The sequence below is a fragment of the Misgurnus anguillicaudatus genome, chromosome 14, assembly GCF_027580225.2.
Source record: "Misgurnus anguillicaudatus chromosome 14, ASM2758022v2, whole genome shotgun sequence".
In the NCBI taxonomy this organism is placed as follows: domain Eukaryota; kingdom Metazoa; phylum Chordata; class Actinopteri; order Cypriniformes; family Cobitidae; genus Misgurnus; species Misgurnus anguillicaudatus.
In genome coordinates this window covers 3,583,120-3,606,561 of record NC_073350.2, presented here as the reverse complement: position 1 = coordinate 3,606,561, position 23,442 = coordinate 3,583,120, and the positions used below count along the sequence as shown (strand labels likewise).

Sequence of the window (23,442 nt, the reverse complement as noted above, 5' to 3'; positions counted from 1 at the left end):
GATTACTAGTTGGACTGGACTGCCGCCTTGAACCTGACGACGGGCATCGTACCCGCGGAGAGCCCGCCCGCGGAGCTTGAACGAGTTCATGTTCGCGTCTTTTTTGGCATAAACTGAACACGCTCATATGTCAAAATAGCTGTCTTGGTAAACGATTGGTCACTGCTGCATGTCTTAAACGAATAAACATTTTATTTTACATTTTATGTGATCACTGTTTTTGCCCTTGTCTTTTTGTATATAGACTGTATAGTGTTTTTGTATGTATTTATTAACTGGCGTGTAACATCAATCTGCCAAGGGGTCTGCAGATGGAAATTAGCCTATGGCTATAATCTGACATATTTACATTTGTGAAAATGTTCATTAGTATGTATTGTTCCCCTTTTTCTTTCTTTCAAATAAATAAATAAATAAATAAATAAATTGCATTCGGTCTTATGATAAGCCTAACCTGTTGAAGTCTCTGCCATTAAAGTTAGTTAAATGAGACAATAAGAAGAGAAGAAATCATTCATTGCTCCCGACCGAGTAACTTCTGTAACAAAAGATTAATCCCACAGTTGCCTTTTATGTGCCAAAAATCCTTTGCGCTGAGCTCTGCTATTTGAAGTAAGTTTAATGTTTATCATGACTCCCTGAACAGCTTTTACGAAAGTTACTGCATTTGGATATTTTGGTTCATTAGTAAATCAGATGTGAGAAATAGACAGGCTTAAAATTCACCCTATGGTTACATGTAGTAATGCATGCAGTTAGGAAAATGCATCTAACGTGGGGTCATAAGGTTCATTCATGCGTTTTTGGATGCATGGTTAGACGTAGCATTCTCTCACGGACTTTGGATTAAAAAAGAGAAAGCTAATTACTCCAACGCACCGGCAGGCGGTCTCCCATCCACGTAATAACCGGGCCCGACCCTGCTTAGCTTCCGAGATCGGACGCCATCAGGGGGGCTCGTGGCGGTATGGCCGTGAACGGAGGCCGCTGCGAACCTAGGCCCTTTAAAGAATGCACGTGAGCTGAGCCTAGGCATGTACTGGCCGCGGTCCGGCGTGGGCCGATGGGAATGTTAAAAGTAATTTAATGTGATTATAATGTTGTATAAGTCAAACTTCATACCTTCGCCTCTCTTACCGGACAAAATAACCTAATGCAAGTTGCCAGCCAGACTGACCGGTGAACAAGCCCGTTGATTGCATGGTCGCACCGCCCAATCACAATCAAGTTATTACAAGCAACAGGTGCGCTCGAATTCATGCGCAGATTGACCGGCGTGTGACGTCAGAATACTGCGAGAACAATTCGAAAGCGGTCCTCTCGCGGCACCTCGCGCCGACCGGTCTGCGTTGCGCTGCACGTAGAGTAGACGAAAACAGCGCGGAGCGAGCGCCGTTCAACGACAGCAAATTACTGAATCCTATACTGAATAAAACCTCACAAAGCCTCTTGAACGTAATAGAGGAGAAATGGAGGAAAAATAAAGAGCCAAGCACTCGTGGTAAAAAACTCCAAAGGTTTGAAAACCGAGATGAATTTTTCCTGGACCGCTGAGACTCGTTTAAAGCAGCTGGCGTGTGCAAAAGCCCTTATCATTCAAAATAAAAGAGTGGTGCTTTTATTCATCTAGCGTGTTGACGTTTTATATGTCATACAAAACAACAAATATGCTGTGAAAATGATATACCCCAAATTCGCTTTACAATGCCTTAATAAATCTCGCTCGTTTGTTAGCTAAGGGCCAGTGGTATTGGCCCAATGAGACTGCCAGCGGATTTAACAAAATGTATTTAAATAAATGATTCAAATAAACGAATCAATAAATCATTTGCTATTATTTACAATTAAGATCGATTTCATTATATTTATTCATATGAAGCTTTCTATTGTTATTTTCACTTTATTAAACGCAAATATTAAGTGAATATTAACGTGCTAATACTAAACGATTCCAGCGTAAGCCGGAAGTTTGTTTAGTAATTGCCTTTCTGAAAAAAATAAGAAGTCTAAGATTGGCCTTTCTTTTCCGGATTGCACTGTCTTAAAACAAAACGCAGAGTTTTTATTCGTGAAGTCATCTCTATAAGCTATATGATTACTAGTTGGACTGGACTGCCGCCTTGAACCTGACGACGGGCATCGTACCCGCGGAGAGCCCGCCCGCGGAGCTTGAACGAGTTCATGTTCGCGTCTTTTTTGGCATAAACTGAACACGCTCATATGTCAAAATAGCTGTCTTGGTAAACGATTGGTCACTGCTGCATGTCTTAAACGAATAAACATTTTATTTTACATTTTATGTGATCACTGTTTTTGCCCTTGTCTTTTTGTATATAGACTGTATAGTGTTTTTGTATGTATTTATTAACTGGCGTGTAACATCAATCTGCCAAGGGGTCTGCAGATGGAAATTAGCCTATGGCTATAATCTGACATATTTACATTTGTGAAAATGTTCATTAGTATGTATTGTTCCCCTTTTTCTTTCTTTCAAATAAATAAATAAATAAATAAATAAATTGCATTCGGTCTTATGATAAGCCTAACCTGTTGAAGTCTCTGCCATTAAAGTTAGTTAAATGAGACAATAAGAAGAGAAGAAATCATTCATTGCTCCCGACCGAGTAACTTCTGTAACAAAAGATTAATCCCACAGTTGCCTTTTATGTGCCAAAAATCCTTTGCGCTGAGCTCTGCTATTTGAAGTAAGTTTAATGTTTATCATGACTCCCTGAACAGCTTTTACGAAAGTTACTGCATTTGGATATTTTGGTTCATTAGTAAATCAGATGTGAGAAATAGACAGGCTTAAAATTCACCCTATGGTTACATGTAGTAATGCATGCAGTTAGGAAAATGCATCTAACGTGGGGTCATAAGGTTCATTCATGCGTTTTTGGATGCATGGTTAGACGTAGCATTCTCTCACGGACTTTGGATTAAAAAAGAGAAAGCTAATTACTCCAACGCACCGGCAGGCGGTCTCCCATCCACGTAATAACCGGGCCCGACCCTGCTTAGCTTCCGAGATCGGACGCCATCAGGGGGGCTCGTGGCGGTATGGCCGTGAACGGAGGCCGCTGCGAACCTAGGCCCTTTAAAGAATGCACGTGAGCTGAGCCTAGGCATGTACTGGCCGCGGTCCGGCGTGGGCCGATGGGAATGTTAAAAGTAATTTAATGTGATTATAATGTTGTATAAGTCAAACTTCATACCTTCGCCTCTCTTACCGGACAAAATAACCTAATGCAAGTTGCCAGCCAGACTGACCGGTGAACAAGCCCGTTGATTGCATGGTCGCACCGCCCAATCACAATCAAGTTATTACAAGCAACAGGTGCGCTCGAATTCATGCGCAGATTGACCGGCGTGTGACGTCAGAATACTGCGAGAACAATTCGAAAGCGGTCCTCTCGCGGCACCTCGCGCCGACCGGTCTGCGTTGCGCTGCACGTAGAGTAGACGAAAACAGCGCGGAGCGAGCGCCGTTCAACGACAGCAAATTACTGAATCCTATACTGAATAAAACCTCACAAAGCCTCTTGAACGTAATAGAGGAGAAATGGAGGAAAAATAAAGAGCCAAGCACTCGTGGTAAAAAACTCCAAAGGTTTGAAAACCGAGATGAATTTTTCCTGGACCGCTGAGACTCGTTTAAAGCAGCTGGCGTGTGCAAAAGCCCTTATCATTCAAAATAAAAGAGTGGTGCTTTTATTCATCTAGCGTGTTGACGTTTTATATGTCATACAAAACAACAAATATGCTGTGAAAATGATATACCCCAAATTCGCTTTACAATGCCTTAATAAATCTCGCTCGTTTGTTAGCTAAGGGCCAGTGGTATTGGCCCAATGAGACTGCCAGCGGATTTAACAAAATGTATTTAAATAAATGATTCAAATAAACGAATCAATAAATCATTTGCTATTATTTACAATTAAGATCGATTTCATTATATTTATTCATATGAAGCTTTCTATTGTTATTTTCACTTTATTAAACGCAAATATTAAGTGAATATTAACGTGCTAATACTAAACGATTCCAGCGTAAGCCGGAAGTTTGTTTAGTAATTGCCTTTCTGAAAAAAATAAGAAGTCTAAGATTGGCCTTTCTTTTCCGGATTGCACTGTCTTAAAACAAAACGCAGAGTTTTTATTCGTGAAGTCATCTCTATAAGCTATATGATTACTAGTTGGACTGGACTGCCGCCTTGAACCTGACGACGGGCATCGTACCCGCGGAGAGCCCGCCCGCGGAGCTTGAACGAGTTCATGTTCGCGTCTTTTTTGGCATAAACTGAACACGCTCATATGTCAAAATAGCTGTCTTGGTAAACGATTGGTCACTGCTGCATGTCTTAAACGAATAAACATTTTATTTTACATTTTATGTGATCACTGTTTTTGCCCTTGTCTTTTTGTATATAGACTGTATAGTGTTTTTGTATGTATTTATTAACTGGCGTGTAACATCAATCTGCCAAGGGGTCTGCAGATGGAAATTAGCCTATGGCTATAATCTGACATATTTACATTTGTGAAAATGTTCATTAGTATGTATTGTTCCCCTTTTTCTTTCTTTCAAATAAATAAATAAATAAATAAATAAATAAATAAATAAATAAATAAATAAATAAATAAATAAATAGCATTCGGTCTTATGATAAGCCTAACCTGTTGAAGTCTCTGCCATTAAAGTTAGTTAAATGAGACAATAAGAAGAGAAGAAATCATTCATTGCTCCCGACCGAGTAACTTCTGTAACAAAAGATTAATCCCACAGTTGCCTTTTATGTGCCAAAAATCCTTTGCGCTGAGCTCTGCTATTTGAAGTAAGTTTAATGTTTATCATGACTCCCTGAACAGCTTTTACGAAAGTTACTGCATTTGGATATTTTGGTTCATTAGTAAATCAGATGTGAGAAATAGACAGGCTTAAAATTCACCCTATGGTTACATGTAGTAATGCATGCAGTTAGGAAAATGCATCTAACGTGGGGTCATAAGGTTCATTCATGCGTTTTTGGATGCATGGTTAGACGTAGCATTCTCTCACGGACTTTGGATTAAAAAAGAGAAAGCTAATTACTCCAACGCACCGGCAGGCGGTCTCCCATCCACGTAATAACCGGGCCCGACCCTGCTTAGCTTCCGAGATCGGACGCCATCAGGGGGGCTCGTGGCGGTATGGCCGTGAACGGAGGCCGCTGCGAACCTAGGCCCTTTAAAGAATGCACGTGAGCTGAGCCTAGGCATGTACTGGCCGCGGTCCGGCGTGGGCCGATGGGAATGTTAAAAGTAATTTAATGTGATTATAATGTTGTATAAGTCAAACTTCATACCTTCGCCTCTCTTACCGGACAAAATAACCTAATGCAAGTTGCCAGCCAGACTGACCGGTGAACAAGCCCGTTGATTGCATGGTCGCACCGCCCAATCACAATCAAGTTATTACAAGCAACAGGTGCGCTCGAATTCATGCGCAGATTGACCGGCGTGTGACGTCAGAATACTGCGAGAACAATTCGAAAGCGGTCCTCTCGCGGCACCTCGCGCCGACCGGTCTGCGTTGCGCTGCACGTAGAGTAGACGAAAACAGCGCGGAGCGAGCGCCGTTCAACGACAGCAAATTACTGAATCCTATACTGAATAAAACCTCACAAAGCCTCTTGAACGTAATAGAGGAGAAATGGAGGAAAAATAAAGAGCCAAGCACTCGTGGTAAAAAACTCCAAAGGTTTGAAAACCGAGATGAATTTTTCCTGGACCGCTGAGACTCGTTTAAAGCAGCTGGCGTGTGCAAAAGCCCTTATCATTCAAAATAAAAGAGTGGTGCTTTTATTCATCTAGCGTGTTGACGTTTTATATGTCATACAAAACAACAAATATGCTGTGAAAATGATATACCCCAAATTCGCTTTACAATGCCTTAATAAATCTCGCTCGTTTGTTAGCTAAGGGCCAGTGGTATTGGCCCAATGAGACTGCCAGCGGATTTAACAAAATGTATTTAAATAAATGATTCAAATAAACGAATCAATAAATCATTTGCTATTATTTACAATTAAGATCGATTTCATTATATTTATTCATATGAAGCTTTCTATTGTTATTTTCACTTTATTAAACGCAAATATTAAGTGAATATTAACGTGCTAATACTAAACGATTCCAGCGTAAGCCGGAAGTTTGTTTAGTAATTGCCTTTCTGAAAAAAATAAGAAGTCTAAGATTGGCCTTTCTTTTCCGGATTGCACTGTCTTAAAACAAAACGCAGAGTTTTTATTCGTGAAGTCATCTCTATAAGCTATATGATTACTAGTTGGACTGGACTGCCGCCTTGAACCTGACGACGGGCATCGTACCCGCGGAGAGCCCGCTCGCGGAGCTTGAACGAGTTCATGTTCGCGTCTTTTTTGGCATAAACTGAACACGCTCATATGTCAAAATAGCTGTCTTGGTAAACGATTGGTCACTGCTGCATGTCTTAAACGAATAAACATTTTATTTTACATTTTATGTGATCACTGTTTTTGCCCTTGTCTTTTTGTATATAGACTGTATAGTGTTTTTGTATGTATTTATTAACTGGCGTGTAACATCAATCTGCCAAGGGGTCTGCAGATGGAAATTAGCCTATGGCTATAATCTGACATATTTACATTTGTGAAAATGTTCATTAGTATGTATTGTTCCCCTTTTTCTTTCTTTCAAATAAATAAATAAATAAATAAATAAATAAATTGCATTCGGTCTTATGATAAGCCTAACCTGTTGAAGTCTCTGCCATTAAAGTTAGTTAAATGAGACAATAAGAAGAGAAGAAATCATTCATTGCTCCCGACCGAGTAACTTCTGTAACAAAAGATTAATCCCACAGTTGCCTTTTATGTGCCAAAAATCCTTTGCGCTGAGCTCTGCTATTTGAAGTAAGTTTAATGTTTATCATGACTCCCTGAACAGCTTTTACGAAAGTTACTGCATTTGGATATTTTGGTTCATTAGTAAATCAGATGTGAGAAATAGACAGGCTTAAAATTCACCCTATGGTTACATGTAGTAATGCATGCAGTTAGGAAAATGCATCTAACGTGGGTTCATAAGGTTCATTCATGCGTTTTTGGATGCATGGTTAGACGTAGCATTCTCTCACGGACTTTGGATTAAAAAAGAGAAAGCTAATTACTCCAACGCACCGGCAGGCGGTCTCCCATCCACCTAATAACCGGGCCCGACCCTGCTTAGCTTCCGAGATCGGACGCCATCAGGGGGGCTCGTGGCGGTATGGCCGTGAACGGAGGCCGCTGCGAACCTAGGCCCTTTAAAGAATGCACGTGAGCTGAGCCTAGGCATGTACTGGCCGCGGTCCGGCGTGGGCCGATGGGAATGTTAAAAGTAATTTAATGTGATTATAATGTTGTATAAGTCAAACTTCATACCTTCGCCTCTCTTACCGGACAAAATAAGCTAATGCAAGTTGCCAGCCAGACTGACCGGTGAACAAGCCCGTTGATTGCATGGTCGCACCGCCCAATCACAATCAAGTTATTACAAGCAACAGGTGCGCTCGAATTCATGCGCAGATTGACCGGCGTGTGACGTCAGAATACTGCGAGAACAATTCGAAAGCGGTCCTCTCGCGGCACCTCGCGCTGACCGGTCTGCGTTGCGCTGCACGTAGAGTAGACGAAAACAGCGCGGAGCGAGCGCCGTTCAACGACAGCAAATTACTGAATCCTATACTGAATAAAACCTCACAAAGCCTCTTGAACGTAATAGAGGAGAAATGGATGAAAAATAAAGAGCCAAGCACTCGTGGTAAAAAACTCCAAAGGTTTGAAAACCGAGATGAATTTTTCCTGGACCGCTGAGACTCGTTTAAAGCAGCTGGCGTGTGCAAAAGCCCTTATCATTCAAAATAAAAGAGTGGTGCTTTTATTCATCTAGCGTGTTGACGTTTTATATGTCATACAAAACAACAAATATGCTGTGAAAATGATATACCCCAAATTCGCTTTACAATGCCTTAATAAATCTCGCTCGTTTGTTAGCTAAGGGCCAGTGGTATTGGCCCAATGAGACTGCCAGCGGATTTAACAAAATGTATTTAAATAAATGATTCAAATAAACGAATCAATAAATCATTTGCTATTATTTACAATTAAGATCGATTTCATTATATTTATTCATATGAAGCTTTCTATTGTTATTTTCACTTTATTAAACGCAAATATTAAGTGAATATTAACGTGCTAATACTAAACGATTCCAGCGTAAGCCGGAAGTTTGTTTAGTAATTGCCTTTCTGAAAAAAATAAGAAGTCTAAGATTGGCCTTTCTTTTCCGGATTGCACTGTCTTAAAACAAAACGCAGAGTTTTTATTCGTGAAGTGATCTCTATAAGCTATATGATTACTAGTTGGACTGGACTGCCGCCTTGAACCTGACGACGGGCATCGTACCCGCGGAGAGCCCGCCCGCGGAGCTTGAACGAGTTCATGTTCGCGTCTTTTTTGGCATAAACTGAACACGCTCATATGTCAAAATAGCTGTCTTGGTAAACGATTGGTCACTGCTGCATGTCTTAAACGAATAAACATTTTATTTTACATTTTATGTGATCACTGTTTTTGCCCTTGTCTTTTTGTATATAGACTGTATAGTGTTTTTGTATGTATTTATTAACTGGCGTGTAACATCAATCTGCCAAGGGGTCTGCAGATGGAAATTAGCCTATGGCTATAATCTGACATATTTACATTTGTGAAAATGTTCATTAGTATGTATTGTTCCCCTTTTTCTTTCTTTCAAATAAATAAATAAATAAATAAATAAATAAATAAATAAATAAATAAATAAATAAATAAATAAATAGCATTCGGTCTTATGATAAGCCTAACCTGTTGAAGTCTCTGCCATTAAAGTTAGTTAAATGAGACAATAAGAAGAGAAGAAATCATTCATTGCTCCCGACCGAGTAACTTCTGTAACAAAAGATTAATCCCACAGTTGCCTTTTATGTGCCAAAAGTCCTTTGCGCTGAGCTCTGCTATTTGAAGTAAGTTTAATGTTTATCATGACTCCCTGAACAGCTTTTACGAAAGTTACTGCATTTGGATATTTTGGTTCATTAGTAAATCAGATGTGAGAAATAGACAGGCTTAAAATTCACCCTATGGTTACATGTAGTAATGCATGCAGTTAGGAAAATGCATCTAACGTGGGGTCATAAGGTTCATTCATGCGTTTTTGGATGCATGGTTAGACGTAGCATTCTCTCACGGACTTTGGATTAAAAAAGAGAAAACTAATTACTCCAACGCACCGGCAGGCGGTCTCCCATCCACCTAATAACCGGGCCCGACCCTGCTTAGCTTCCGAGATCGGACGCCATCAGGGGGGCTCGTGGCGGTATGGCCGTGAACGGAGGACGCTGCGAACCTAGGCCCTTTAAAGAATGCACGTGAGCTGAGCCTAGGCATGTACTGGCCGCGGTCCGGCGTGGGCCGATGGGAATGTTAAAAGTAATTTAATGTGATTATAATGTTGTATAAGTCAAACTTCATACCTTCGCCTCTCTTACCGGACAAAATAAGCTAATGCAAGTTGCCAGCCAGACTGACCGGTGAACAAGCCCGTTGATTGCATGGTCGCACCGCCCAATCACAATCAAGTTATTACAAGCAACAGGTGCGCTCGAATTCATGCGCAGATTGACCGGCGTGTGACGTCAGAATACTGCGAGAACAATTCGAAAGCGGTCCTCTCGCGGCACCTCGCGCCGACCGGTCTGCGTTGCGCTGCACGTAGAGTAGACGAAAACAGCGCGGAGCGAGCGCCGTTCAACGACAGCAAATTACTGAATCCTATACTGAATAAAACCTCACAAAGCCTCTTGAACGTTATTGATGAGAAATGTAGGAAATATAAAGAGCAAAGCACTCGTGGTAATAAACTCCAACGTTTTGATAAGCGAGATGAATTTTTCCTGGACCGCTGAGACTCGTTTAAAGCAGCTGGCGTGTGCATAAGCCCTTATCATTCAAAATAAAAGAGTGGTGCTTTTATTCATCTAGCGTGTTGACGTTTTATATGTCATACAAAACAACAAATATGCTGTGAAAATGATATACCCCAAATTCGCTTTACAATGCCTTAATAAATCTCGCTCGTTTGTTAGCTAAGGGCCAGTGGTATTGGCCCAATGAGACTGCCAGCGGATTTAACAAAATGTATTTAAATAAATGATTCAAATAAACGAATCAATAAATCATTTGCTATTATTTACAATTAAGATCGATTTCATTATATTTATTCATATGAAGCTTTCTATTGTTATTTTCACTTTATTAAACGCAAATATTAAGTGAATATTAACGTGCTAATACTAAACGATTCCAGCGTAAGCCGGAAGTTTGTTTAGTAATTGCCTTTCTGAAAAAAATAAGAAGTCTAAGATTGGCCTTTCTTTTCCGGATTGCACTGTCTTAAAACAAAACGCAGAGTTTTTATTCGTGAAGTGATCTCTATAAGCTATATGATTACTAGTTGGACTGGACTGCCGCCTTGAACCTGACGACGGGCATCGTACCCGCGGAGAGCCCGCTCGCGGAGCTTGAACGAGTTCATGTTCGCGTCTTTTTTGGCATAAACTGAACACGCTCATATGTCAAAATAGCTGTCTTGGTAAACGATTGGTCACTGCTGCATGTCTTAAACGAATAAACATTTTATTTTACATTTTATGTGATCACTGTTTTTGCCCTTGTCTTTTTGTATATAGACTGTATAGTGTTTTTGTATGTATTTATTAACTGGCGTGTAACATCAATCTGCCAAGGGGTCTGCAGATGGAAATTAGCCTATGGCTATAATCTGACATATTTACATTTGTGAAAATGTTCATTAGTATGTATTGTTCCCCTTTTTCTTTCTTTCAAATAAATAAATAAATAAATAAATAAATAAATTGCATTCGGTCTTATGATAAGCCTAACCTGTTGAAGTCTCTGCCATTAAAGTTAGTTAAATGAGACAATAAGAAGAGAAGAAATCATTCATTGCTCCCGACCGAGTAACTTCTGTAACAAAAGATTAATCCCACAGTTGCCTTTTATGTGCCAAAAATCCTTTGCGCTGAGCTCTGCTATTTGAAGTAAGTTTAATGTTTATCATGACTCCCTGAACAGCTTTTACGAAAGTTACTGCATTTGGATATTTTGGTTCATTAGTAAATCAGATGTGAGAAATAGACAGGCTTAAAATTCACCCTATGGTTACATGTAGTAATGCATGCAGTTAGGAAAATGCATCTAACGTGGGTTCATAAGGTTCATTCATGCGTTTTTGGATGCATGGTTAGACGTAGCATTCTCTCACGGACTTTGGATTAAAAAAGAGAAAGCTAATTACTCCAACGCACCGGTCCGGCAGGCGGTCTCCCATCCACCTAATAACCGGGCCCGACCCTGCTTAGCTTCCGAGATCGGACGCCATCAGGGGGGCTCGTGGCGGTATGGCCGTGAACGGAGGCCGCTGCGAACCTAGGCCCTTTAAAGAATGCACGTGAGCTGAGCCTAGGCATGTACTGGCCGCGGTCCGGCGTGGGCCGATGGGAATGTTAAAAGTAATTTAATGTGATTATAATGTTGTATAAGTCAAACTTCATACCTTCGCCTCTCTTACCGGACAAAATAAGCTAATGCAAGTTGCCAGCCAGACTGACCGGTGAACAAGCCCGTTGATTGCATGGTCGCACCGCCCAATCACAATCAAGTTATTACAAGCAACAGGTGCGCTCGAATTCATGCGCAGATTGACCGGCGTGTGACGTCAGAATACTGCGAGAACAATTCGAAAGCGGTCCTCTCGCGGCACCTCGCGCCGACCGGTCTGCGTTGCGCTGCACGTAGAGTAGACGAAAACAGCGCGGAGCGAGCGCCGTTCAACGACAGCAAATTACTGAATCCTATACTGAATAAAACCTCACAAAGCCTCTTGAACGTAATAGAGGAGAAATGGATGAAAAATAAAGAGCCAAGCACTCGTGGTAAAAAACTCCAAAGGTTTGAAAACCGAGATGAATTTTTCCTGGACCGCTGAGACTCGTTTAAAGCAGCTGGCGTGTGCAAAAGCCCTTATCATTCAAAATAAAAGAGTGGTGCTTTTATTCATCTAGCGTGTTGACGTTTTATATGTCATACAAAACAACAAATATGCTGTGAAAATGATATACCCCAAATTCGCTTTACAATGCCTTAATAAATCTCGCTCGTTTGTTAGCTAAGGGCCAGTGGTATTGGCCCAATGAGACTGCCAGCGGATTTAACAAAATGTATTTAAATAAATGATTCAAATAAACGAATCCATAAATCATTTGCTATTATTTACAATTAAGATCGATTTCATTATATTTATTCATATGAAGCTTTCTATTGTTATTTTCACTTTATTAAACGCAAATATTAAGTGAATATTAACGTGCTAATACTAAACGATTCCAGCGTAAGCCGGAAGTTTGTTTAGTAATTGCCTTTCTGAAAAAAAATGAGAAGTCTAAGATTGGCCTTTCTTTTCCGGATTGCACTGTCTTAAAACAAAACGCAGAGTTTTTATTCGTGAAGTGATCTCTATAAGCTATATGATTACTAGTTGGACTGGACTGCCGCCTTGAACCTGACGACGGGCATCGTACCCGCGGAGAGCCCGCCCGCGGAGCTTGAACGAGTTCATGTTCGCGTCTTTTTTGGCATAAACTGAACACGCTCATATGTCAAAATAGCTGTCTTGGTAAACGATTGGTCACTGCTGCATGTCTTAAACGAATAAACATTTTATTTTACATTTTATGTGATCACTGTTTTTGCCCTTGTCTTTTTGTATATAGACTGTATAGTGTTTTTGTATGTATTTATTAACTGGCGTGTAACATCAATCTGCCAAGGGGTCTGCAGATGGAAATTAGCCTATGGCTATAATCTGACATATTTACATTTGTGAAAATGTTCATTAGTATGTATTGTTCCCCTTTTTCTTTCTTTCAAATAAATAAATAAATAAATAAATAAATAAATAAATAAATAAATAAATAAATAAATAAATAGCATTCGGTCTTATGATAAGCCTAACCTGTTGAAGTCTCTGCCATTAAAGTTAGTTAAATGAGACAATAAGAAGAGAAGAAATCATTCATTGCTCCCGACCGAGTAACTTCTGTAACAAAAGATTAATCCCACAGTTGCCTTTTATGTGCCAAAAGTCCTTTGCGCTGAGCTCTGCTATTTGAAGTAAGTTTAATGTTTATCATGACTCCCTGAACAGCTTTTACGAAAGTTACTGCATTTGGATATTTTGGTTCATTAGTAAATCAGATGTGAGAAATAGACAGGCTTAAAATTCACCCTATGGTTACATGTAGTAATGCATGCAGTTAGGAAAATGCATCTAACGTGGGGTCATAAGGTTCATTCATGCGTTTTTGGATGCATGGTTAGACGTAGCATTCTCTCACGGACTTTGGATTAAAAAAGAGAAAGCTAATTACTCCAACGCACCGGTCCGGCAGGCGGTCTCCCATCCACCTAATAACCGGGGCCGACCCTGCTTAGCTTCCGAGATCGGACGCCATCAGGGGGGCTCGTGGCGGTATGGCCGTGAACGGAGGCCGCTGCGAACCTAGGCCCTTTAAAGAATGCACGTGAGCTGAGCCTAGGCATGTACTGGCCGCGGTCCGGCGTGGGCCGATGGGAATGTTAAAAGTAATTTAATGTGATTATAATGTTGTATAAGTCAAACTTCATACCTTCGCCTCTCTTACCGGACAAAATAAGCTAATGCAAGTTGCCAGCCAGACTGACCGGTGAACAAGCCCGTTGATTGCATGGTCGCACCGCCCAATCACAATCAAGTTATTACAAGCAACAGGTGCGCTCGAATTCATGCGCAGATTGACCGGCGTGTGACGTCAGAATACTGCGAGAACAATTCGAAAGCGGTCCTCTCGCGGCACCTCGCGCCGACCGGTCTGCGTTGCGCTGCACGTAGAGTAGACGAAAACAGCGCGGAGCGAGCGCCGTTCAACGACAGCAAATTACTGAATCCTATACTGAATAAAACCTCACAAAGCCTCTTGAACGTAATAGAGGAGAAATGGATGAAAAATAAAGAGCCAAGCACTCGTGGTAAAAAACTCCAAAGGTTTGAAAACCGAGATGAATTTTTCCTGGACCGCTGAGACTCGTTTAAAGCAGCTGGCGTGTGCAAAAGCCCTTATCATTCAAAATAAAAGAGTGGTGCTTTTATTCATCTAGCGTGTTGACGTTTTATATGTCATACAAAACAACAAATATGCTGTGAAAATGATATACCCCAAATTCGCTTTACAATGCCTTAATAAATCTCGCTCGTTTGTTAGCTAAGGGCCAGTGGTATTGGCCCAATGAGACTGCCAGCGGATTTAACAAAATGTATTTAAATAAATGATTCAAATAAACGAATCAATAAATCATTTGCTATTATTTACAATTAAGATCGATTTCATTATATTTATTCATATGAAGCTTTCTATTGTTATTTTCACTTTATTAAACGCAAATATTAAGTGAATATTAACGTGCTAATACTAAACGATTCCAGCGTAAGCCGGAAGTTTGTTTAGTAATTGCCTTTCTGAAAAAAATAAGAAGTCTAAGATTGGCCTTTCTTTTCCGGATTGCACTGTCTTAAAACAAAACGCAGAGTTTTTATTCGTGAAGTGATCTCTATAAGCTATATGATTACTAGTTGGACTGGACTGCCGCCTTGAACCTGACGACGGGCATCGTACCCGCGGAGAGCCCGCCCGCGGAGCTTGAACGAGTTCATGTTCGCGTCTTTTTTGGCATAAACTGAACACGCTCATATGTCAAAATAGCTGTCTTGGTAAACGATTGGTCACTGCTGCATGTCTTAAACGAATAAACATTTTATTTTACATTTTATGTGATCACTGTTTTTGCCCTTGTCTTTTTGTATATAGACTGTATAGTGTTTTTGTATGTATTTATTAACTGGCGTGTAACATCAATCTGCCAAGGGGTCTGCAGATGGAAATTAGCCTATGGCTATAATCTGACATATTTACATTTGTGAAAATGTTCATTAGTATGTATTGTTCCCCTTTTTCTTTCTTTCAAATAAATAAATAAATAAATAAATAAATAAATAAATAAATAAATAAACAAATAAATAAATTAATAAATAGCATTCGGTCTTATGATAAGCCTAACCTGTTGAAGTCTCTGCCATTAAAGTTAGTTAAATGAGACAATAAGAAGAGAAGAAATCATTCATTGCTCCCGACCGAGTAACTTCTGTAACAAAAGATTAATCCCACAGTTGCCTTTTATGTGCCAAAAGTCCTTTGCGCTGAGCTCTGCTATTTGAAGTAAGTTTAATGTTTATCATGACTCCCTGAACAGCTTTTACGAAAGTTACTGCATTTGGATATTTTGGTTCATTAGTAAATCAGATGTGAGAAATAGACAGGCTTAAAATTCACCCTATGGTTACATGTAGTAATGCATGCAGTTAGGAAAATGCATCTAACGTGGGGTCATAAGGTTCATTCATGGGTTTTTGGATGCATGGTTAGACGTAGCATTCTCTCACGGACTTTGGATTAAAAAAGAGAAAGCTAATTACTCCAACGCACCGGCAGGCGGTCTCCCATCCACCTAATAACCGGGCCCGACCCTGCTTAGCTTCCGAGATCGGACGCCATCAGGGGGGCTCGTGGCGGTATGGCCGTGAACGGAGGCCGCTGCGAACCTAGGCCCTTTAAAGAATGCACGTGAGCTGAGCCTAGGCATGTACTGGCCGCGGTCCGGCGTGGGCCGATGGGAATGTTAAAAGTAATTTAATGTGATTATAATGTTGTATAAGTCAAACTTCATACCTTCGCCTCTCTTACCGGACAAAATAAGCTAATGCAAGTTGCCAGCCAGACTGACCGGTGAACAAGCCCGTTGATTGCATGGTCGCACCGCCCAATCACAATCAAGTTATACAAGCAACAGGTGCGCTCGAATTCATGCGCAGATTGACCGGCGTGTGACGTCAGAATACTGCGAGAACAATTCGAAAGCGGTCCTCTCGCGGCACCTCGCGCCGACCGGTCTGCGTTGCGCTGCACGTAGAGTAGACGAAAACAGCGCGGAGCGAGCGCCGTTCAACGACAGCAAATTACTGAATCCTATACTGAATAAAACCTCACAAAGCCTCTTGAACGTAATAGAGGAGAAATGGAGGAAAAATAAAGAGCCAAGCACTCGTGGTAAAAAACTCCAAAGGTTTGAAAACCGAGATGAATTTTTCCTGGACCGCTGAGACTCGTTTAAAGCAGCTGGCGTGTGCAAAAGCCCTTATCATTCAAAATAAAAGAGTGGTGCTTTTATTCATCTAGCGTGTTGACGTTTTATATGTCATACAAAACAACAAATATGCTGTGAAAATGATATACCCCAAATTCGCTTTACAATGCCTTAATAAATCTCGCTCGTTTGTTAGCTAAGGGCCAGTGGTATTGGCCCAATGAGACTGCCAGCGGATTTAACAAAATGTATTTAAATAAATGATTCAAATAAACGAATCAATAAATCATTTGCTAATATTTACAATTAAGATCGATTTCATTATATTTATTCATATGAAGCTTTCTATTGTTATTTTCACTTTATTAAACGCAAATATTAAGTGAATATTAACGTGCTAATACTAAACGATTCCAGCGTAAGCCGGAAGTTTGTTTAGTAATTGCCTTTCTGAAAAAAAATGAGAAGTCTAAGATTGGCCTTTCTTTTCCGGATTGCACTGTCTTAAAACAAAACGCAGAGTTTTTATTCGTGAAGTGATCTCTATAAGCTATATGATTACTAGTTGGACTGGACTGCCGCCTTGAACCTGACGACGGGCATCGTACCCGCGGAGAGCCCGCCCGCGGAGCTTGAACGAGTTCATGTTCGCGTCTTTTTTGGCATAAACTGAACACGCTCATATGTCAAAATAGCTGTCTTGGTAAACGATTGGTCACTGCTGCATGTCTTAAACGAATAAACATTTTATTTTACATTTTATGTGATCACTGTTTTTGCCCTTGTCTTTTTGTATATAGACTGTATAGTGTTTTTGTATGTATTTATTAACTGGCGTGTAACATCAATCTGCCAAGGGGTCTGCAGATGAAAATTAGCCTATGGCTATAATCTGACATATTTACATTTGTGAAAATGTTCATTAGTATGTATTGTTCCCCTTTTTCTTTCTTTCAAATAAATAAATAAATAAATAAATAAATAAATTTCATTCGGTCTTATGATAAGCCTAACCTGTTGAAGTCTCTGCCATTAAAGTTAGTTAAATGAGACAATAAGAAGAGAAGAAATCATTCATTGCTCCCGACCGAGTAACTTCTGTAACAAAAGATTAATCCCACAGTTGCCTTTTATGTGCCAAAAGTCCTTTGCGCTGAGCTCTGCTATTTGAAGTAAGTTTAATGTTTATCATGACTCCCTGAACAGCTTTTACGAAAGTTACTGCATTTGGATATTTTGGTTCATTAGTAAATCAGATGTGAGAAATAGACAGGCTTAAAATTCACCCTATGGTTACATGTAGTAATGCATGCAGTTAGGAAAATGCATCTAACGTGGGGTCATAAGGTTCATTCATGGGTTTTTGGATGCATGGTTAGACGTAGCATTCTCTCACGGACTTTGGATTAAAAAAGAGAAAGCTAATTACTCCAACGCACCGGCAGGCGGTCTCCCATCCACCTAATAACCGGGCCCGACCCTGCTTAGCTTCCGAGATCGGACGCCATCAGGGGGGCTCGTGGCGGTATGGCCGTGAACGGAGGCCGCTGCGAACCTAGGCCCTTTAAAGAATGCACGTGAGCTGAGCCTAGGCATGTACTGGCCGCGGTCCGGCGTGGGCCGATGGGAATGTTAAAAGTAATTTAATGTGATTATAATGTTGTATAAGTCAAACTTCATACCTTCGCCTCTCTTACCGGACAAAATAAGCTAATGCAAGTTGCCAGCCAGACTGACCGGTGAACAAGCCCGTTGATTGCATGGTCGCACCGCCCAATCACAATCAAGTTATTACAAGCAACAGGTGCGCTCGAATTCATGCGCAGATTGACCGGCGTGTGACGTCAGAATACTGCGAGAACAATTCGAAAGCGGTCCTCTCGCGGCACCTCGCGCTGACCGGTCTGCGTTGCGCTGCACGTAGAGTAGACGAAAACAGCGCGGAGCGAGCGCCGTTCAACGACAGCAAATTACTGAATCCTATACTGAATAAAACCTCACAAAGCCTCTTGAACGTAATAGAGGAGAAATGGATGAAAAATAAAGAGCCAAGCACTCGTGGTAAAAAACTCCAAAGGTTTGAAAACCGAGATGAATTTTTCCTGGACCGCTGAGACTCGTTTAAAGCAGCTGGCGTGTGCAAAAGCCCTTATCATTCAAAATAAAAGAGTGGTGCTTTTATTCATCTAGCGTGTTGACGTTTTATATCCCAGGTGAAAAAAAATTCTATTAAAAATATACTTTAAAAAAGTGTACTAAGTATATTTTCTAGATTTTGTACTATTTTCGTCAAATCCAAGTATAGTTAAGTGTACTCAACTATGTATTAACTTCAACTTAACACCTATTTGATTACACTTCAAGTGTAAATAGTATGCTAAAATGGAACAACTTTTTTTAAACTTCAAGTGCACTAAAATACACTCCTGAAAATCAAGATTCATGAGTAATTAAGCACACTTACAGTACAATTGCATTGTATTGCCATTTTAATGAAAATACACTTAAAAAGCCATTGCAGCACAAATAATAGTTGTGTTTAAGTACATTTTGTGCAAACTGCTATCATACTTATAATTAGTATAAACTATGTTAATTTAGTATGCCTCTGTAATATTTCAAGTGCTCTACAAATGCACTTCCTAACTATTTTTAGTGCTTTTAAAGTGTCCCACTATGACACTAATAATTAGGGATGCACCGAAATGAAAATTCTTGACCGAAACCGAAAACCGAAAAAGAGGAAACCAAGGCCGAAAACCGAAAGCCGAAACACCGAAAGAAATTATGCCAATTATTAGTACCATTGCACTTATGGTATTTTTGTGTGTAATAGAAATGGAGTCAACACACACAATTTGAGAAGAAAAATAAGCCAAACAGCATGTGGCATAAACAAACCCAACTTCAGTTATATAGGCTGAAGGATTTGTTTGATTAATCCTTTGGTGCTTGTTTGCCATGCAGTATACATTTAAAAACTGAGATGTGCTAGTTGTTGTTTTGTTCTAACGTTAATGTTACAAAATGCTGATAAAAAAAATGATGGCATTTTAATGCACGTTAAAACCCCGAATGGATCGAAGGCTCAGTCAAAAATGAATATCTTCTTTATTTAGTCTGACATGTTTTTGTTTAGAAAGAAAATCATATTTAGCCTACCTTCTCCGGTGAAACCCGTTTTTCTCATTAATGCCAGCTGCAGAAAAAACTCTGCTCTGTTGTTATCCAGTGAGAACAACAAACGGATCTAACAAATATATCTGAATTTAATATTATGTTACAAATAACGCAAGCTGGCTTGATACATTATTGCTGAGGGTGCAAAGTTACGAGCTTAATTTAACAACACTTCACAAAACGGAACTATTGTTTGCTGTTACGGCATTTGCAGTTATCGGGTTCGTTAAAACCATATCCACAGATAAAATAAACGTTCTCCGTTTCGCTTTCCATGCGTGTCTCGTGTCTCGCTGATGCGGCGGCGGAGAAGCACACCCGGCATTAAAACTCTAAACACTTAAATGAGTCTGCAATCTGAATTACCAAAACAATCAGAAATACACACATATTAATTTTCATGTATATTTTATATTAAAGTCTGTAAAAGACCGTACAGGTGAAGTGAAAAAGGATTCAATGAGCAGTAGCCGTGGCGGATTAAAAACATTTGAATATCATTTTTTCCCCATTCCAATTATTATTGCAGATCGAATATTTGACCATTCGTGCACATCCCTAATTTTAAAAGCAATCATGTTAAATGTCTGTTATTCTGGATGTTAATCTGAACGAATGTTTAGTCGGAGCTTGTGAAAACTGTACACAAATGCTCAGAGAAACTCCGCGGGTTTGGACACACACATTACGGTCGTGGGCGGGAGTGAAACTCACAGGTTGCGGAGATCCTGGTCAGATTCGGCGGACGCGGGTTTGAGAGAAATCTAGTCCACACCGCAGATATGTTACTTCAGACAAGCACGTGCAGGTCGCGGTTTCTGTTTGCGTCATCACATTATTTCGGCCGTATTTTTTCGGTGATAAAAGTCTTTCGGCCGAAAACCGAAAAACCACTTTTGGGCCATTTTCGGCCGAAAATTTTCGGTGGCCGAATATTCGGTGCATCCCTACTAATAATGTTTTTAAAGTGAAGTTAAATTACAACCTAAACATCATAAACACGTACTTTCAGTGCAATATTATTATAGTGTATTTTTATATTTTAAGTATACTTAATTTGTACTTTTATCCCCATTTTGTTATACTTAAGCATGAATATTGCTATTACACTACAAGTGTATTATATAAAAATTCAGTTCAAATGCACACAAACAGATTACAAACTGCATTTCAAAAAAGGATCTTTATTATTGACACAAAAGTAACACACAAAACAGATATTGGTAAAATGGGGAACCTTAAACAGTCGACTTTCTTTGAAATGCCGGGAAGAGAACAATTGCGAACAACTTGTACTATATGCACATCTAGCTCTGATTTTAACTACTGGAGGCCTTGTAACTGGCATTGTTGCACTTCCTCCGTAGAAGGTCCCGGATCTCTGCCACCTCGATGTTGGGAAATCACTCCCTCACTGCAACTGTAAAACAGGAAAGAGACATTTCAATTTTAATTTTATTTATATAGTGCTTTTCACAATTTGTAGTTGTTTCAAAGCAGCTTTACATTAAAAGAAGCAGGGGAAACATAGAAAAATCGACAGACAATATAAGTAGCAAAATACAGGGGCTATGAATAAACTTTACAAGCGAGCAAATTAATAATGTCTCATATACAAGAGGGTGCTAAGTTAAGCCAAAGTTGGTTGACTCCCCGGAGTTGAAAAAAACCTCAGGGAGGAACAAAAAGTCCTAGGAGGAAAAGATATACACATATATATATGGGATGTAAACGGATAAGGAGATTTAACGGGTACCGTCTGTGGTCAGGCAACGGCTGGGCATCACGTTGAAGGGCAGCTAGTAGATCAGTGGTGTGTTGACCTCCACGGCAGCCGGAACTGGTCCGTTTCTCTCAATGTCCTCGGGTTTGAGGACGAGACAGGGAGAGAGAAACAAAATCCTATTAGCGTAGGGGCCATTCACATGTAATGCAAGTGTCATACAGTGTTGTGTTTCAATATATGCTCGGTTCCAGACAGGCTAGCTATAGCGGCATTAGTAAATTACCCAGACGAGTTATGTGAATGCTTTGTTCCGTACAAGCTAACTTTTGCGACATAAGTATAATTTACTAGACAAATTATGTGAATGCTTTGTTAAAGAAAAAAGTCTTAAAGAATAATTCCGGTATCAAACACTCTGAGTCTCATTTCTGGTTAGTTTTGGATGAACTACAGTGATGGTCACTGAAATTTTGACAATGGGTTGTGTCTTCACTTTTTGACTTGTTTAAAAGCGTCTCTTGACTGCTTCAGAATGCAAGCCAAGGGCCAGCACAAACACGTCATCAAAACAACACTTAACTTTAACCCTCAAAACTCTGCTACTCACAGAGTGGTTCGTGGTGTTCGTTGATGACCAAAAACAAATATATCAGAGCAATGTATGATTTCAATCCGTGTTATTTGCTATAGTGGATCTATTTTTCAGACACCTCACAACCACGTATATACTTCCGCTCTATATTTGAGTCTGAAGCGTTAGCACACTCTTGACCACTTGATGGCGACAACCACTTTGCCGTACAAGGATGCTGAACGGAACTTGGTGTCTAGCGTATAGACAGTCACAATCGAGCTCAACTTCAAACCTAAGGCTGGTCACTGAGCCATCAAATATTGGAAAAATTACTCTGAGGGCACAGTTGCTCTGCTCATGCTAGCCTTCTGAGAGAAACCGAGCGAAAAAACTACAACCACATTTAAACAGACCCCTTTTCGATTTTCGGCGGCAGAGTGATATCAGCGAGCAATGATTCTTCCAAGAGAAGTCAATGGAATTTTACAAAATGCCAAATAACAAAACAGAAAATGTATATCGCTACACTACTTGTTTTTAATCATCAACGAACACCACAAACCACTCGGTTTTGAAAATGAACGTTAAGTGTTGTTTCAATGACATTCTGAAGCAGTCAAGAGACGCCTCCAAACGAGTCAAAAAATTCAAGACACGACCCATTGTCAAAATCACAGTGTCCATCACTGCAGCTCATCCAAAACAAACCAACAATGAGACCCAAAGTGCCAAACACCAGAATTATCCTTTAAGGGACCATTTCACCTGTAGAAACATTAATCTTTATTGAAAGTGTCTCATATTTGTAGTGGAAATGTAACATACATTTCGAATTTGGTGCCTATTTGACTGAAAAAGGGGTGTTTGTAGTCTCACCCCCTCAACAAAGATATTGGACGTCCTTCTTTCAATGATGCAAAATGATGATTTTTACATCATTGAAAGAAGGAAGTGCAACACTTAAATCTGTATTTCTCCTGTCTCAGGAAATGATGCATGACCATTCAAAAACATGACTGGGGTTCTAAAGATACAAAGCTTAATACAAATGGGTGAAGTGTCCCTTTAGATTTAAAGTGATTGACTGTGTCTGATTCACAGATATCAGTTGGCAAATCATTTCAGAGCTTAGACACTTTTGATATTCTAGGGATAATTAAGAGACCAGAATTTTGCGACCGCAGTGTACGTGTTGTATTGTATTCTGATTTTAATTCTCTAAGATACGAAGGTGCTGGGCCATTTAAGGTTTTATATGTGATTAATAGTATTTTTAATTGTATGCGATATTTGACTGGTAGCTAGCATGACATGGGCATGAATTAAAACAAGATTAAATTAATTGATTAAACTGAACTTACATCATTTTTACACAGAAACCTCTTCGGCGTCATCATGGTCGACCTCTTGGTACATGACCTCTGTAAACACAAACATGGATAGACATCATATTATTAAAAAAGAAGGCAATCATACAACTTTAAAATATATTTTGACTCCAAGCTTCTTTACAACACCATCTAACGTTAGTTTATCTTAAACTTAAAGTGAAGCTGGCTTGGTTACTAAACAGAATAAAGCTATTAAAACAGGCTTGCAAAATAAGCAGCA

At 39.9% G+C, this 23,442-nt stretch overlaps 1 long non-coding RNA gene across 1 annotated transcript; it reads right to left on the bottom strand.

The window, feature by feature from the left end:
* Positions 1–20,699: 20,699 nt before the first annotated feature.
* Positions 20,700–21,684, bottom strand: LOC141369433 (uncharacterized). The gene is made up of 2 exons (XR_012373110.1): positions 21,288–21,684; positions 20,700–20,951 (listed from the first exon to the last, which is right to left on the bottom strand). It is a non-coding gene; the product is annotated as an uncharacterized lncRNA (long non-coding RNA).
* Between the last annotated feature and the right edge of the window lie 1,758 nt (positions 21,685–23,442).